This window comes from Chiloscyllium plagiosum, chromosome 4 (assembly GCF_004010195.1).
Source record: "Chiloscyllium plagiosum isolate BGI_BamShark_2017 chromosome 4, ASM401019v2, whole genome shotgun sequence".
NCBI classification, from domain to species: domain Eukaryota; kingdom Metazoa; phylum Chordata; class Chondrichthyes; order Orectolobiformes; family Hemiscylliidae; genus Chiloscyllium; species Chiloscyllium plagiosum.
The window spans coordinates 19,764,603-19,781,527 of record NC_057713.1 but is presented as its reverse complement, the minus strand read 5'-3'; the positions used below and the strand labels follow the sequence as shown (position 1 = coordinate 19,781,527).

The window sequence follows — 16,925 nt, the reverse complement described above, 5'->3', positions numbered from 1 at the left end:
TCACTGTTGTAATCAGCACAGCTTGTGATTTGATGCAGACGTCAACTATTTATGCACTGTCCTCCTTATAAACCTACTAAAAGTAAAGACTTATTGTTTGAAGTGTAACTAAATTGGTATTGGTGTACTTGGTCATAATTATTACTAAACAGTGTCTCTTGTCTTTGAAAGTCATTTTAAGTCTCATTCTGTGATAAGCGTTAGAGATTTTTAAAACCAATTTTAACTTTTTGCAACGTGTTTCTTAAATTTCAGTATCTGCTTCCAGCATGAGTATTTCCCAATCTGAACTGCTTCTCAGTCAAGTTATTTTTAAAAGTAGGGAAGGATACCTGTAATTTTTTTTTTTAATTTCCTGGTTTGTTGTCTGAATTTAGCAATTGATTGGTATGTCAAATTTTACTTGATTTCATAGTCGCTGGGTTCAGGCAATCCCATGTAGCTGACACCATAATGGAATTGATTTAACACAAAATGTTAAATATTATGGCCAGCTTTCTTTGGAGTCATAGAGTCGTAGAGACATGCAGCACAGAAACAGATCCTTTTGGTCCAACCCATCCATGCCGACCAGATATCCCAACCCAATCTAGTCCCACCTGCCAGCACCTGGCCCATATCCCTCCAAACCCTTCTACTCATATACCCATCCAGATGCATTTTTTAAATGTTGCAATTGTACTAGCCTCCACCACTTTGGTAGTTCATTCCATGCGTGTATCGCCCTCTGCATGAAAACTTTGCTCCTTAGGTCCCTTTTAATCTTTCCCCTCTCACCCTAAACCTATGCCCTTTAGTTCTGGACTTACCCCACCCCAGGGAAAAGATTATGTCTATTTACCCTATCCATGCCCCTCATAATTTTGTAAACCTCTATAAGGTCACCCTTCAGTCTCTGATGCTCCAGAGAAAACAGCCCTGCCCTGTTCAGACTCTCCCCATAGTTCAAATGCTCCAACCCTGGCAACATCCTTGTAAATCTTTTCTGAACCCTTTCAAGTTTCACCACATCTTTCTGATAGGAAGGAGACCAGAATTGCACGAGGTATTCCAACAGTGGCCTAACCAATGTCCTGTACAGCCACAACATGACCTCCCAACTTCTGTACTCCGTACTCTGGCCAATAAAGAAAAGCATACCAAACACCACCTTTGCTATCCTAACGACCTGCAACTCCACACTCAAAGATCAATAACAAATCATGTTCCTTGAACACAGACTGCAAAATCTGAGCCATGATATTCTGTCAAAGCAGAAAAATGAATTATTGATGGTGGTGTTGTGACCAAGGGTAAAATGGTATGGCCTCAGGTGGTTACCTTAGTCCCGTGTGTGTTGGTAGTTATGCAGTTGCTAAGGAAACATTTTTTGTTTTCATGTGTGGTTTCCTATAGTGCAGCTGAAAAGGAAACAGCTGTCCAAGTCTAAGCATTTACTAGGTATTGATATGCCGGGAAGGGAAACTAAAATAATTCAATAAAAAATAAATTTGTGTTTATTGTGCAGACTGAACAATATAGCCTACATCATAAAGTGATATTTACTCAAGTGACTTTGTGCACAATGAGATGAACTTCTGAGAATTTATTTTTTGATGTTTCTGTCGACTTAAGCTACTTTACTGGGATGGTTATAATATTTAATTCTCTTTCCTTCACTTATAGCATGCTTTTATCATTTAATTTAACATTCTAGAATTAATTCTAATTGAGTTGTAGTGACTGCTGTCTGTCTGAAGCATGACTTTTAAAATCATCTTTCTAAACTATAAACTCTGTTCCTGCACAAAGTCCAGAATTATTAGTCTTTGAAATAAATTTCCAGTTAAAGTTTTCACTATGCTGATTTCTTAATGAACAATAAATAGCTAATTAGAAATGGACTATCAGTGTTCATAGATCGAGGCCAAGGTTGCTTGCAAAATACTGCTGCCTGCTTAATTGGACTGATAGAATTACTGCAATTAATTTAAGTGAGGTTAGTTAAGGAAGCTAACTGAGCATGATCTGTTTATTATAAAGTAATTATTTTTAATTCCATCCTACTAAAATCTTAGTGACTCAGGAAAGCATGTGAATGATCACATGCATGCTTTTGCAGGAGTGGGGAGCTCATTCAGAAGGATTTGAGCATAATTTGTTCTTGTGCTACTTGTAATTATTCCATCCCTTAATCTATATGGTAGGAGTCATGCATAATTATATTTACAAGTTTGTCTCTTCTTTAAGAAGCACCAGCTTGACAGAGACAGCATTAGATTGTGAGTATATAAATTTCAAATTAATATTTTAAGTTCCAATGACATTATGCCCCTTGTGCGACTGAAGTTGCCATCATGAAGTTTACTCAGCATTTAAATTGAATAGTTGTACATTGCTGCACTGAAGATCTAAAAAAGTTACGTTATTACTATTGACTTCGTTAGTAAAGCTGTTGTGCAAATTAAATGGTACTTCTGCTCCTAGCAGACGGTTGTGCTGGTGAAGGTACATGAATGGCTGCCTGAGCAATGACCTGGTTCCATGACCTAGAATTTCCTGAACACTACTATTGTAACTGTTCTGTAGCTACTGTGTTAGCCGAGCACAGGATTTTGAAAAAGTTTGTGCTTCAAGTGAGGCACTTTGTTATTTCACCATACCAAAATATCCTGAGCCACCTTTCCCTGTCTGAATCCTGACTAAAGCTATTACGAGTTATAGTAATAAACTGCATTCATAGTCAAGACAGTGACAGTTGCAGAGCTCTTTGAATTGCAATTGCTTTCTTGCTACAGGTGGGTATCTTATAACAGGGGCCCTTGGTAGCCAGTGACCCAGATTTTTATTGCTGAAATAAAATCAATTTTAATTGCTAAATGCTAGTTGACCAATAATTTATCTCACCCAGTTGAAATCAGTTTATTTTACACAAAGCAGAGTTATTCAGTGTTTTTTAAAAAAAAAAAATGGCAATTTCAAATGAACTCCAAATTAAGTTCTTCTCCTGTCATTGTCCTGCCATTCTTCTGTTATTCCCCCTTTTTCAAAACTGACATCATAGTCAAGTCATTCTCTGTGGTAGGACAAAGGTTTTACAAAAATATCTTGACTTAACATTTCAGTAAGGAATTTATTCATTTTCATTTGAGGAGCCAGGTTTTCCATATATGACTTTCTGTGGATTCAAAAAATGTTATGTATTCTCTTGCAGGAAAGTCCTGGGGCAGCCCTGAATAAAATGTATATACCAGTGGATGAGCAGTGGAATTGACTGACTCAGCTGCCACTGGGTTTGCATCAGGTTTAGTTCAATCCTGTTGGGTGAAAAATCTTGAAGCCTCCTTCCAATTAGATAATAGGGGTACTTATACCAAGTGGATTTAAGTGCTTTAAAGATGGCAACTTATCACGTTCTGAAGGGCATTGAGGGGTTGGCAATAAATATTAGTCTGGTCAACAAAACCCACCGAAACATCAGTGAAAATAGTGTAAATTAAAGTGTACATTTCACTGCTGAGATTCTACTACATGGAGGTAGCGTTCCACCGATTTATATATCTTGAGCCTTTGTTAGACTAAATATCAAATATATATTGTCTTCCACAAACACACAGCTAGCTAACTCTGATTAATAGCAATTGTGTTGTAGAATCTTAGTTTGAAAGGAGGCTATTTAATCCATAACTGTGCTGAATGTTTTGAAAGAACCATGCAATTAGTTATATTGTCCTGCTCTTCCCTCAATCCTGCAAATGTTTCCTATCGATAACATATCCAAGTCAATTTTTAACTAATGATTGAATCTCCTTTAATTACCTTTTCAGGCAGTACATCAAAGATCATAGAGAAAGTGAGGACTGTAGATGCTGGAGAGTTAATCAAAAAGCACAGCAGGTCAAGCAACATCTGAAGAGCCAGAGAGTCTATGTTTCAGGGATAAGCCCTTTAGGAATTCCTGATGAAGATCTTATGCCCAAAACGTTGACACACCTGCTCTTTGGATGCTGCCTGTCCTATTGTGCTTTTCCAGTGCCTTGCATTTCAATTCATTCTAGATCACAACTTGTGCATATTTTAAAAAGAAAACTTCCCCCTCTGCTATTTTACAAATTATCAGAAATCTGTATCATCTTGTTACCAAATCAACTGTCAATGGAAGCAGTTTCTCCTAATTTTATATTTTGAAGACTTCCAGACTCATCTATTGTATGCTAGTGGACAACACTATAATATATGCATCAGGTTTACATTAAATGCTTTCCTAACTGCATATTTTGGATTCTGGATATCCTTCTTCCAACATCATTAAATCAGATTGTCTGATCACAGTCACATTTCTGTTCATGAAAGCTCACTGTGTGCCAAATGACTTCTCTATGGACTGGTTTATGTTGACTGAGCAAATCACATTTCATAAACTTTGACAGTCTATCAGGATTGCATTCGATAATTCCATTTACCATTCCTTAGATGAATGATAGTAATCCTAATAACCTTACACAAGTTAAACATGTTCTTTATTTATTTATTTATTTATTCATTATTATTTATTTATTATTTATAAAATTATTTATTCATATGACATTGGCATTATTGGCAAGCCATGAATGATAGTAATCCTAATAACCTTACACAAGTTAAACATGCTCGTTATTTATTTATTTATTTATTTATTTATTTATTTATTTATTTATTTATTTATTTATTCATTATTATTTATTTATTATTTATAAAATTATTTATTCATATGACATTGGCATTATTGGCAAGCCAGCATTTATTGTCCATCACCAATAATGGCAGCGGAAATGAGCCTTCTTGAACCATTGCACATGTGAAGGTATTTCCCACAGTAACGTTAGGCAGTTCCACAATTTTGACTGAGCAGCAGTGAAAGAATGATTTTTATAGTGCCAATTCAGCATAGTGAGAGACTTGGAAAGGAACATGGCAATGGTTAGGTCTTATGTGAATACTGCTTTTGTTCTTCTAGCTGTTAGAAGTCACAGGCACAAAGTAGCCATTTACAAGATGCACTAATGGCTATGCACTGCCACTGTGCTGGAGGAAGTGAATATTTAATGATGTGGATGGGATGCCAATCAAGTGGACTGCTTTGTATTTGTGTTGAGCTTCTCAATTTGTTATTGGATTGACACATCAGTCAAGTGGAGATAGTTCCATTTGTAACAGGAGGCAAATGCTACTGATGTTGGAAATCGAAAATAAAAATAGAAAATTGGGAAATGCTCTAAGTCCATGTAGAGCAAAACAAGATGATTCTTCATGTCAGTGACCTTGCATCGTACTTTGAGATTTGAATTCTTAATGGTCAAAAAACTGAGTGTCAAGGTCTGTCTTATTCACTGTAGAATAGTCCAGTCTCTCACCTCTTGTAGCTGCGGTGTTTGTCAAATCCAATTAGATATCCTGTCAATTATGACAGTCACATTGTTAATGGTGATGAATTTGGTGATGGTGATGTTGAATGTCAAAGGAAGTTGGATAAACTTTCTTGGAAGATGATCATTTGCTGGTATTTGTATGTGCTAAATGTAACTTCCCATTTATCAAGCTACACCCAGGTCTTGCTACATATAAGTATTAGCCATTTCCTTTATCTAATGGAATGAAACACTGCAGTCATCAAACATGTCCAAATGCCCAGTTTTTGGTCTTACAATGGAAGAAGCAGCTGAAGCTGGTTGGACGATAATGTTCCTTCATTCACTGGATGTGGTCCTTGCTGGCTGGGCCCAGCACATTTTGTCTTTTCCTTGTTGCCCTTGGGAAGATGGTGGTGAGCTACTGTCTAGAATCACTGCAGTTCATTTGGAATAGCTACCCTCACTTTGCTGTTAGGGGTGGAGTTTGGGGATTTTAACTGAGCAATACTGAAGGGATATCAAAATATTTCCAAGTCAGGGTGATGAGTAGCTTGGAGGAAAAGTTGTAAGTGGTGGTGTTCCCTGTACCTGCTGTCCTTGTCCCCCCAGCTGGTAATGGTTTTATTGTTCTAGTGTTTGCTAAGTGTTGTCTAAGAGTTGAAAAATGTGGTGCTGGAAAAACACAGCAGGCCAGGCAGCATCAGAGGAGCAGGAGAATCGACGTTTCGGGCATTAGCCCCCTTCAGGAAGAAGGGCTTATGCCCGAAACGATGATTCGCCTGCTCCTCTGATGCTGCCTGGCCTGCTGTGTTTTTCCAGCACCACATTTTTCAACTCTGGTACTCCAGCATCTGCAGTCCTCACTTTCTCCTAAAGTGTTGTCTAAGGAGCCTTTGTGAATTTATGCAATTCATCTTATCGAAAGTACTCATTACCATTACTAGGTGTCAATGGTGGAGGGAGTGAATATTTTTGGATGTAGTGCCAGTCTCGAAGGCTACTTTTGTCTTTTGTGTTAAGCATCTTGAGCTGGGGAATGTTCCATCTTAGTGTCTTAAACTTGGTGGACAGGTTTAGTGTTGGAAATGAACAACTACCGGCAGCATGCCGTGCCTTATGGCTCTTCTAGCCATTTATATGGCTATTTCAGTTCAGTTCCTTGCCAGTGTTGAACCTCAGGATGTTGCAAGTGGGACATTTAGTCACTGAATTTCAAGTGGATGTGGGTTGGATTCTCTCTTGCTAAAGATGCTCATTGTTCAGCACTTGTACAAATATAACTTGCCACCGATATTGTCCAGATCTTGCTTTACTTGGATATAGACTGCTTCAATATCTGAAGGATTGTGAACACTGAACATTAGTGATCATCCCATTTTTGACTTTATTTTGGAGAAAGGTCTTTGAAGCAGCTGAAGCAGGTTGAACAATACTATTGCTTCTATCAATCGATCAAAGGTGGGCATGTTCACTATGCAAACATCAATGGTCAGTACCTTTTCATGACTCCTCTGGTAATTAAGACATTTTGGGTCTTGGACGTTGCCCTGATGAACACTCCTGCAGCAGTTTCGTAAGGCTGTGATGAATAGCCTCCATCAACCAGAAGCACATTTTATGCTTGAGTACCGAACTAGTAGAGAATTTTCTCTTCATTTCACTTTGTTTCGGTTTTATTGTGTCTTCTTGATGTCGTGTTTTATCAAATCCTCAAAATCGAGGTTAGTCACTCCATTTTTTTCTCTCTGGGTTTCAGCTCTACTCCATCTTTGGACCAAAACAGCAGTGAGGCTTGTGGAGCCAAATGGTCTTGGAGGAACCCGAACTGAGCACCAGTGTGTAAGTCGCCCTTATGTGAATTGGATCCTTGGAAAACATAATGTTAACATGAGTTTGTATTTAGTAAGACTACATCTGATCTCTGTTCTTGAATGAAGTGTCAGGGTGTCTAATTTGACTGTAATGACTCAGCCTTGAAAATGCCAACTCAAAGTGCAAAAATTTTGGAATATGTTTGAGATAATTAGATAAGCAAAACTGCAAAATTTTCACTCTGATGCCAATCTCTCCATTGAAGGAAACTCAATGCAAGTGAAAAAAGCAAGACTTCTGCTTGTTCATTCATGAAAGCAATACTGTGTTGACTTTTCATGGATTCTAGCTGACAACCTGCAAGATACATCGCTTGAAAATGTGTACCTTGCATCATTTGAACACCCTGTTTTGCTTGTGACTTTGTGTCGTCCCTATGTTTAGATGGGACCATTCCAGAACATGGGGATCCCTGGCACATTTTTCTGTAAAACAACTTTAACTTTTTCAGACATGTTTTATTTTAAATTTGTGACTTGATTTTTTTTTCTCTTTTTCCCCCTCCCCCCAAAAAAGCTGGTTTATGTCAAAACCTGTCAAAGGCTTCAAATGTTAACAACTATCTTTTTTAGTTTAAATGCCTCTAAAGTTAAAATTGAAATAATTCAAAACCTTTTTAAGAGCTTTTAGCATGTTATGATGTGAAGTTTCTTGCAGCTCTATCACCAGCTTTGTGTGCAAGCAAAATCAATGATCACTTGAAGAATGCAAATGTGACTATAGACTTGGCAACCACAAACTGTAGACCAAATAGCATGACAGCAAAACGGAACTCCTGAACAGATGGCCCTTTCGAAGCTTAGAATGCTAACTTACATGCCAAGTTTGTGCATTTGAAACATATTCTACCGTAACCTTAATTTGTGATGGCTTTGTATCTAAAATATACCAGATGCCTTTTTGAGTGCAAGCATGAGTACTTCATTTCTTTGCAAATAATCTTGCGAGTTCATTACAGTTTAGTGGTGATATGAGGTCCCTCTTTTTTTTTTCATAAATTGTCAAACTTATGTATTGGAAAATTATAGGTTCAAGACCTACTCCACAACTTTTGTGAATGTAGTATTGAGGGATTGCTCGTTTTTCTTTTGAAGGTTAAACCAATGCTGCTCAGTTCTCTGTTTTGGTGTCGTCCCATTTTCCCCCTCAGTCGAAACAAAGCACTCAGACACAATATAGTTTTCCTCCTTCATCTTTATTTTGGGCCCTGGAGGGAGAGAGAACAATCACCATGTCCGCAGGGACATAGGTTCCTGGTCGTCTTCTCTCAAACAGCAGTTTCTTAATGAATTATATAGTCATTTTATAGGGAGGAGCATCTAGATAAGGCAACATACATATTGATTGTGTTGCCGCTTACAATCAGCAAGTGCCAATAGTAACGATTACACAACGCATGTTCTTAACCTTCACTCGCTTCACATAATGAATATTTTTTGCCTTGTTAAACTGACCTTACATACTGAATGCTTCCCATATTGTTGAATGGCTCTACACAATGAATGTTTTTCCACCTTGTTACCCCATTACCCTGGCCTCCAGCACCCCATTTTTAACTGCAAGTTCTTATCTGATCTGAGTCATACTCAGCTGAATCTCTTGTTTCACAAAACTAAAAATGTGACTCTTTCCCTTCCTGCTTATACCCTATACACATTCTCATTGGTACTTATGAAAGAACCCATGACAGTATTTGAAGGAAATCAGTTAATATCTTTTGAATGTTTTAACTAGCAGTCACCTCTCAATCTGCACCCTGAGAGATTGATCAACTGGTGATTTGTTTAACTTCCTGTTGTAAACCTTGCTGTGTGCCAACTTTTTCAAGTTGTTGCCAGGTTTCCTTGTCTGGCAACAATTCCAACAGCCGAATTTAATTCATTGACTGTGAAGCATTTTGGTATATTTCGAGCATGTCATAAAGTGCTATATTATATCAGACTTTTTTGTAAATTATGTTGGTAAACCGTAAAGTTGTCATTGTAAAAGAATATTCTTTATTCAAATTCAGATGTTCAATAGTGAACCCCAATTACAAAGGAACTGAAAATATTTAATAGGCTAGACTACAATGAGTTTGCTTCTTTTAATCCCTTAACCTTTTAATGCAAGTCTGAAACACATTTCCTATTTGTTGTTATTTTGAATAAATGCAGTAATGTGTGGTATACCTTTATTATCCCTTCTGCTTTGTCACAATGAACAATGGTGTTCTAAAATCCACACTTCACTTTAGTTGTCAACTATCATGAATGCTTAAGGTCCAAGTGGGTTCCAGACCAGATCCAGCCTTTAATCTGGATTTGGCCTGTTCAGATCTACATGTTGATGCAGAAGAATAACAAACATTAGTTGACTTTGCCATATCTGAAAGATTTCAACTTTGACAATTTAAACATAAACTCAGATGGCTGTAAGTCTCTGAAGTGTTGCATGGTAAGATTTCAAATTGTACATCTGGAGCTTTGAGAGCTGTCTTGAGGCAGAAATTTCTGAATGAAATGGTATCTTACCTGAAACCAATAGTGGAATAAATGGTGTGTTTTGTACTTGAATGTATTATATACTTGATTCTGGGAGAATGGTTTTTATGCCTGCTGCGTTCCTTTAGTAAATGATCATTGCTTAAGTACTCATAGTCTGTCAATACTGGTTTTTAGGTAGTTAAAAATCTCACAACACCAGGTTATATCAGGCACAATCACCTGATGAAGGAGCGTCGCTCCGAAAGCTAGTGTGCTTCCAATTAAACCTGTGTTGTGTGATTTTTAACTTTGTACACCCCAGTCCAACACCGGCATCTCCGAATCATGATTTTTAGGTAAGAATCTTTGGACAATGTTTAAAATTTAGGGAAAAAAAACGCAATACTGATCCTGTTTTTGTTTAATACTTATTCTGAGCAATCCTTTAGTCTCCCTGCCCTTTTCAAACAAGAGGATAAAGTCTCCATTCTTTGGCTGCTTCAGGGTTGTTGCAAACCAGCTGTTAGAGCATGAGGCTTGTTAGCTGCTTTTGAAAAGTTTTTGGCCTCAATTTGTAAAAGACTTATGATGAATGTCAGATATCAGTATGTTGGGGGTCAAACATTTTTCCCATCATGACACGCTAACAGGAAGAAAATATTAGTTTGAATGTTAAGACTTTTCTTAACTTAAATCTTAATATTCTTTGATATAATTATATGTATGAGGTTTTGGATGTTATGTTTTAGTTGACAATTTATACCTAAACTTAGCAGCATAAAAGTGTGTGCAATTATACTGGGACTGGCATCTGATGACTAATTTCTGCATCTACATACCAATGGAGTAGGAACAGTAATTTAAAAGTGAAATACAGCAGTTGCTGAAAAGTAGAAATAAAAATCAGGTAGCAGGTCCCACAGCATTTGTAGAGATAAAATCAGAATTGTCTTTTCAAGGGAATTATTTCTAGTCTTTTAGAATATTGCACACTATTCTTTTCCAATAAACCCTACTGAAAGGCCTTTGGAATCCGAGAGGGAAGGTAGACTTGACTTTTATGTAACAGCATTCATAACCAGAGGACCCCTCAAAAGGAAGAATTGGTGCCAAGCTGGGTATCATTTGCTTTAATTATGGCACTGTGAAGGTTCTTGGTGTTTCACTACATTGAAGAGATGATGTAAATGTGTTATTTTCTTTGTTTCAACACCTTGCATCATTTCACTGGTAATGGAGAGTAGACAAATTGGATGGTAATTAACTGAGCAGATTTGGCCTGCTTTTTGTGGGCAGGGCATAACTATCTAATTGCCCACAGCCATTAGGGTTTTGACTAGTTTCAGTGTCTTTTACATCTTCGTTACTGAAGTTTTCGTTGTGATATTCCTCCCAGGTTTCATGACCTTTGCTATGCCTAGTGTTCTTAGTTATTTTTTGTGGCTATCATGTGGAATGAATCAAATTAATTGAAGATTAGCAAGTTTGAAGCTGGGTGACCTTGGAAGGAGGCCAAGAGGGATCATCCACTCGGCACTTTTGAATTGCATTGCAATCACAAGTTTTCCTTTGGCACTGACATGCTGGGTTTTGTTATCAATTAAGGTAGAAATGTTTTTTGAACCTCGTGATCCTGTTAATTTTTTTTATCATTTGGGAACTGGTTATGGCGAGGCTATAGACTTTGATCTTATCTGTGGGAACACTTTTTTTTCTCCGTCTATCAGATGTTGCTTACCCTGTTGAAGCTTGTTAGTTGTCCTGTTTTATAGTTTCACAGGTTGGTATTTAGGCATTTTGGGTATGGTCAGCGCTTCTTCTGAACCATGCCTCATTGAACCAGGGTTGATCCCTATCTTGAATATAACAAGGTGCTGAACGATGAGCAGAAGATTGAGATGATGTAGAACTCTGCTTTTGGCTAAAAGTGCCTTACTTTTGATTTGAATGTAACCCATTTATATGATGTTAAGATCACATAACATGGTTGCTCGTTAGTGTGAAGACCCCTCTTCCTCTCCACAAGGATTATGCAGTTGTAACTTAAACAAGTGATGTGATGAACAAATACATCTGTGATAGGTTGGTTGAGGATGACATCAAGTAGGTTTTCCTGTCATTAATTATCTTCCCACTTATCGCAATTCCAATCTGGTTGATACGTTACCCTTGTTGAGTTTACACCTCCAAACTATTCAAAAAACCTACTAAAAATCCTTTTCCTCACTTTGTGATTCTGTTGTCATATCTGATGTGATTTAAGAAAGACATTTTCTTCATTGTCGGAAATATTTAAAGACCTGTGACAGCACCGAAATATCAAAAGTTATTGAATGATGTTTGCAGATGTAAAATTATATTGAAATGGAGTTTACAGTTATCTTGCAGCATTATATCTGTTCCTTTCATTTTGTAGTGCCTTTGTCCCTTGTCCGCTGAACTATTGAGCATGTGAAGTATCTAGTTGCTTGATAAAAGATACAAAAAATGAGATGATACATACATGATTATCTGTGGACAGAAGATTGCATCATGAAGCAGCAAACTTGTTTTGAATATAATTTCAGCTAATATTCGCTATATTAATGAACATAAGATGAGCTTCACTGATTGTAGCTGAGTGCTGGAAACCCATTTTAAACCATCTTTTTACTTATTCTTCCCAAAACACTCAAAAAAGGCTGCAAATACAGCAATAAATCTGTCTAAAAATCAACAATCTTCCTGGAAAATGTATTCAGTTGAACCTCCTTATGAAATGTGGCAATCAAAACTGACATATTGCAAAAGAGTGAATTGAGACTTAAGAGAATTTTTTTTTAAATCACCTAAATTATTTCCTACAGAGACAAAACCTAGCTTTCCAAAAAGGCAGTCTGATTCTTTTGAACAGTTTGATTTATTTTTGGGGTAATTTTGAATCAGTTATATGAATCCAAGCAATAAAAGGCAAAGACGTTTTGATCTGGCAATAGCACTCATCACAAAAATAATACAAAGGGTATGCAATGAAGGTGACTGTTGCTCCTTGTTGCCTAGATTCTTTGTCGGGACTGAACTGACAATTTATTACCTGAACTATATTCTCCTATGCTGAGTTGATTCAATTCCCATCTGATTCAATGACCAATCCACCTGATCTGCACATCTTTGGACTGTGGGAGGAAACCCATGCAAACACTGGGAAAATCTGCAAACTTCACACAGACAGTCGCCCGAGGCTGGAATCGAACCAAGGTCCCTGGTGCTGTGAGGCGGCAGTGCTAACCACTGAGCCACCGTGCTACCCAGGGTGCTCTGGTTTCCTCCCACAATCCAAAGATGTGCAAGTCAGGTGCATTGGTCATGCTAAATTGCCCATAGTGTTAGGTGCGTTAGTCAGAGGGAAATGGGTCTGGGTGGGTTATTCTTCGGAGAGTTAGTGTAGACTTGTTGGGCCGAAGGCCTGTTTCCACACTGTTGGGAATCTAATCGATCAAAAAAACTAGTATTTGCAGTGCTAAGTCATAGCATATTTCGTAAGTGTTAAAAGTAAAATATTGGTGCTTATTTAGCTTTTGACATATTAATTTCCAATGAGTAAAGTGAATTCGTATTCCTTAATGCTTTTTAAATAAAAGTACTTCTACTTTCACTGTCTGCTTACTCATGTTTTAGTATTAATCATGCTTGGTGTCTAGTTTTTAATTACTGGCATGGTCGCTCAGTGGTTAGCACCGCTGCTTCACAGTGCCAGTGACCCAGGTTCAATTCTAACCTCGCAATTCCCTGTGTAGAGTTTGCACATTCTACCCATGTCTGTGTGGATTTCCTCTGGGTGCTTTGGTTTCCTCCCACAGTCCAAAGATGTGCAGGTTAGGTGGATTGGTCATGTTAAATTGCTTGTAGTATTCGGGGTTGTGGAGTTTGGGTGGATTAGCCGTGGGAGGTACAGGGTCGGGTTGGATGGAGGAGATGGATCTGGGTGGGATGCTGTTTGGAGAATCGCAATCTGTGTGGACTTGTTGGGCCGAATAGTCTGTTTCCACACTGCAGGGATTTGATGAAAAGCCAAAAAAAGTGGAGTTTAGGCTGTGATCTGTGTGTGTTTATCTTGGTGTCTGTTTTTCTAACTTTCTCTTTCCTACCCCCATACAGAAGAATTAAAATTTTTGGAATTGCTAAATGTTTGATATTATGAATTCTGATTTTCAATTTGTCATTTACAGAGCATATTTTCACCTGGTGGCTATGGAGGAAAATTCCCTGTAGGGGAATTAACCAGCACGTAGTGTGTTTGGGTCTTTTTTTAATAGCAACTTAAGCTTCTACATTGTGATTCTTTTATAGCAGCAGCAATTGCAGATTAATATATGACCCTGAGCCCTTCCATCTAAAGGATAAGGGCAACAAATGCATGGGAACACCACCACTGCCAATTCCCTTCCAAGCCCCTCATCATCCTTAATGTGAAATATATCACTGTTTCTTCATCGCTGAATCAGAATCGTGGAATTCCCTCCCTGATGATATTGTGCATCAACCTACAGTATGTAGGCTGCGGTGGTTCAAGAAGGCAGTTGACGACACCTTCTCAAGGGCAACGAAGGATGGGTAATAAATGTTGACCAGCCCACATCCCAAGAATGAATTATAAAAGAAAAGTTATTGGATAAATGACTTCAGTGCCAAAAAGAGCAGCTTGCTTGTGTTAAATTACTAAACTGTTAGTAAATGGTACCATATATTTTGAAACTGATTTGCATTAGTATATCATAGCATTCAATTTGTCAACTTTTGTAGGGAGACAGTATTGTTTAAATGGTGATAGATTGGAAAAGGTTGATGCATGAAGGAACAAAGTACACTCCTCATCAACAGCAAGTATGTAGGTGCAGCACACAGTGGGAAGGTACATGGTATGTTGGCCTTTATTGTGAGACGGTTTGAATAAAGAGCAAGGAAGTCCCACTGCAAATGTTTAAAGCATTGATGAGACCAGACCTAAAGTATTGGCAGCTGCTTTGGCCTCCCTACCCAAGGAAGGATGTATTTGCCATAAATGGAGTGCAACAAAGGTTCACCTGGGTCCTAGGATGGATGATTTCTCATATGGTGAGAAATTGAGTTGACTGGACCTATATTCACTGGTGTTTTGAAAGGTGAGAAGGTGTCTTTTGAAAAGTGTGAAATTCTTGGGCTGGATAAAGTATACCATCAGCTGAGGCAGAAGTATACCATGGCCTGGGTCCAGATCAAAGGCTCACTGTCTCAGGATGTGCAATAGGTGAGATGACCAGAAATACTTCATTTACATAGTAGTGAACCATCAGAATTTTCTCCCACAAGAGGCTGTGGAGCTGAAATAATTGAATGTATTTAAGAAAGAAAGAGATTTCTGGAAGCTAACCATGTTGAGGGCTGTGAGAAAAACGCAAGACAGAGGATTAGCTATGATTATGTTGAATGGTGGATTGGTTCTGCTGAACCAAATAGCCTACTCTTGTTTCTGTTTCCAATATTTATACTCTCTGCATTTGTAGAATTGCCATGGTCGTCAATTGTAAGCCCAGTTTGACTTGTTTGAGGAATTTGTTTTTAACTTTGATATAGCAATGCCTATTAGAAACATATGGTCATGTCGTACATTAGGAAATAGCATAAGCAAAAATGATGAAGTGCTGGTGTTGGGCTGGAATGGACAAAGTTAAAAATCACAACACCAGGTTATAGTCCAGCAGACTTTCGGAGTGCTTCTCTTTTGCCCGAAAGCTAGTACTTACAAATAAACTTGTTGGACCATAAACTGGTGTTCTGTGGCTTTAGATTTTGTCCACAGGAAAAGAGCTTGAGTAACTCAGTCTCTTCAAACAAAGTTTTCTGTACATCTTGTCTGTCTGTTTTAGGATCCCTCAATGTCCAAGGAAACTACAACTATTATCAATCATGCTGACTGAATTGATCACCTTTGCCATCCTCCTCTATCCAGTATTCTGGCTGCCACGTGATCATCAAACTTCCTTTTCTTATGTTGCTAACCGATGCTGTGCTACATTCTTAGAAAAATGCATGCAGTCATCATTTACTCTGTCTAACTTTTTTTTCTAAGCTAGATGTTTAATTTTATATCGTAGGACATTTAAGAGTTCATAGTGAGGATATTTAAGAGGACAATGAAAGCCTTTTGGAAAAGTGCTGAAGGCAGGGACAAGGGTTACAATGAGTGAAGGCTGATGGCATGTGGCCTGCCTTCTTGGTGCTTGTCTTGAGCTTTTAATAGGTCGAAGTATGAATTGAGCTATTCCAGAAAAACTATGCATGGTAGGAAAATTTAAAATTTGGAATATCTGGATAAAGGAGCTAAATTGATGAAGCTAGTCAACAGTGTAAAAGAAAGACTAGCTGATTCAAAAACTGTGATAAACATTTGTAAGACAGTGTAGATGATGAAATTGAGTCTGAAAGAATATTGTAGACTAAGAGAAGTAGAGATGCAGTTACCTGTGAGAATGATTTCACTGGAGTTCACTTCCCACAGAAATATTAATGGCTGAAACATTGGAAAACCCTGATGTGTTTGCATATACTTCAAAAACTTGATTTTCTTGCATTATCGCACAATAATTACTATTTCTTACTGTTCATCTCAATCCAATACTCAATTGTTCTGAGGGGTGAAACTATATTTAACTTCTTGCAAATTATAAGCCAAGTATTTAGTTTGTTGTCCTGAAAAATTGAGTTTCTGGGTCTGTATCCCAATCAAATGACTGGGAAGATCTGGATTTTTTTTTCATTGCTTGTTTCATTTTGAAATGTGGGAGAATGAAGGTTGAATAATAGGTTAGCAGGTGATGTCCCTTCATGCCAGTAGGGATTCCTTTACCTTTTGGAAAGAATGGCGAACTGTATCAGCACAAAGACGCTGGTGAAATGAATAATCAGTAAAGTCTAGAACCCAGTTGTCCTACATCTGACTATTGAATGCTTCGTTGATAGTGTCATACGCTGTTACTGATAGTAGTATAATATTCTAATTATTACCTGTTCACAAAACCCTCAATTAATCTATAATTTTATTGCATCATCAATCTACATAAATAGATCTTGATAGAATTAATAATACAAAGAGTGTTTGCTTTTATGGGGAAATTTATAACTGGAGTGCTTCAACATAAATAATCAACAAGGAATCCAGTATGAAATACAGAAAAACCCTCTTTCTGAAAGGAGTGGTGAA

The 16,925-nt window shown here is 37.7% G+C and overlaps 1 protein-coding gene across 10 annotated transcripts in view; it reads left to right on the top strand.

The window, feature by feature from the left end:
• Window positions 1-16,925, top strand: part of LOC122548896 (protein tyrosine phosphatase type IVA 3-like) — a 154,541-nt gene that overhangs the window by 71,841 nt on the left and 65,775 nt on the right. For 7 of the 10 annotated variants that reach the window (XM_043687827.1, XM_043687826.1, XM_043687828.1 and 4 more), the window contains exon 2: window positions 7,126-7,208. The exons of the other annotated variants lie outside the window; for them this stretch is intronic. The gene's annotated coding sequence lies outside the window, so the exon portion shown is untranslated. The remainder of the gene's footprint in view (window positions 1-7,125; window positions 7,209-16,925) is intronic. 10 annotated transcript variants of the gene reach the window in all.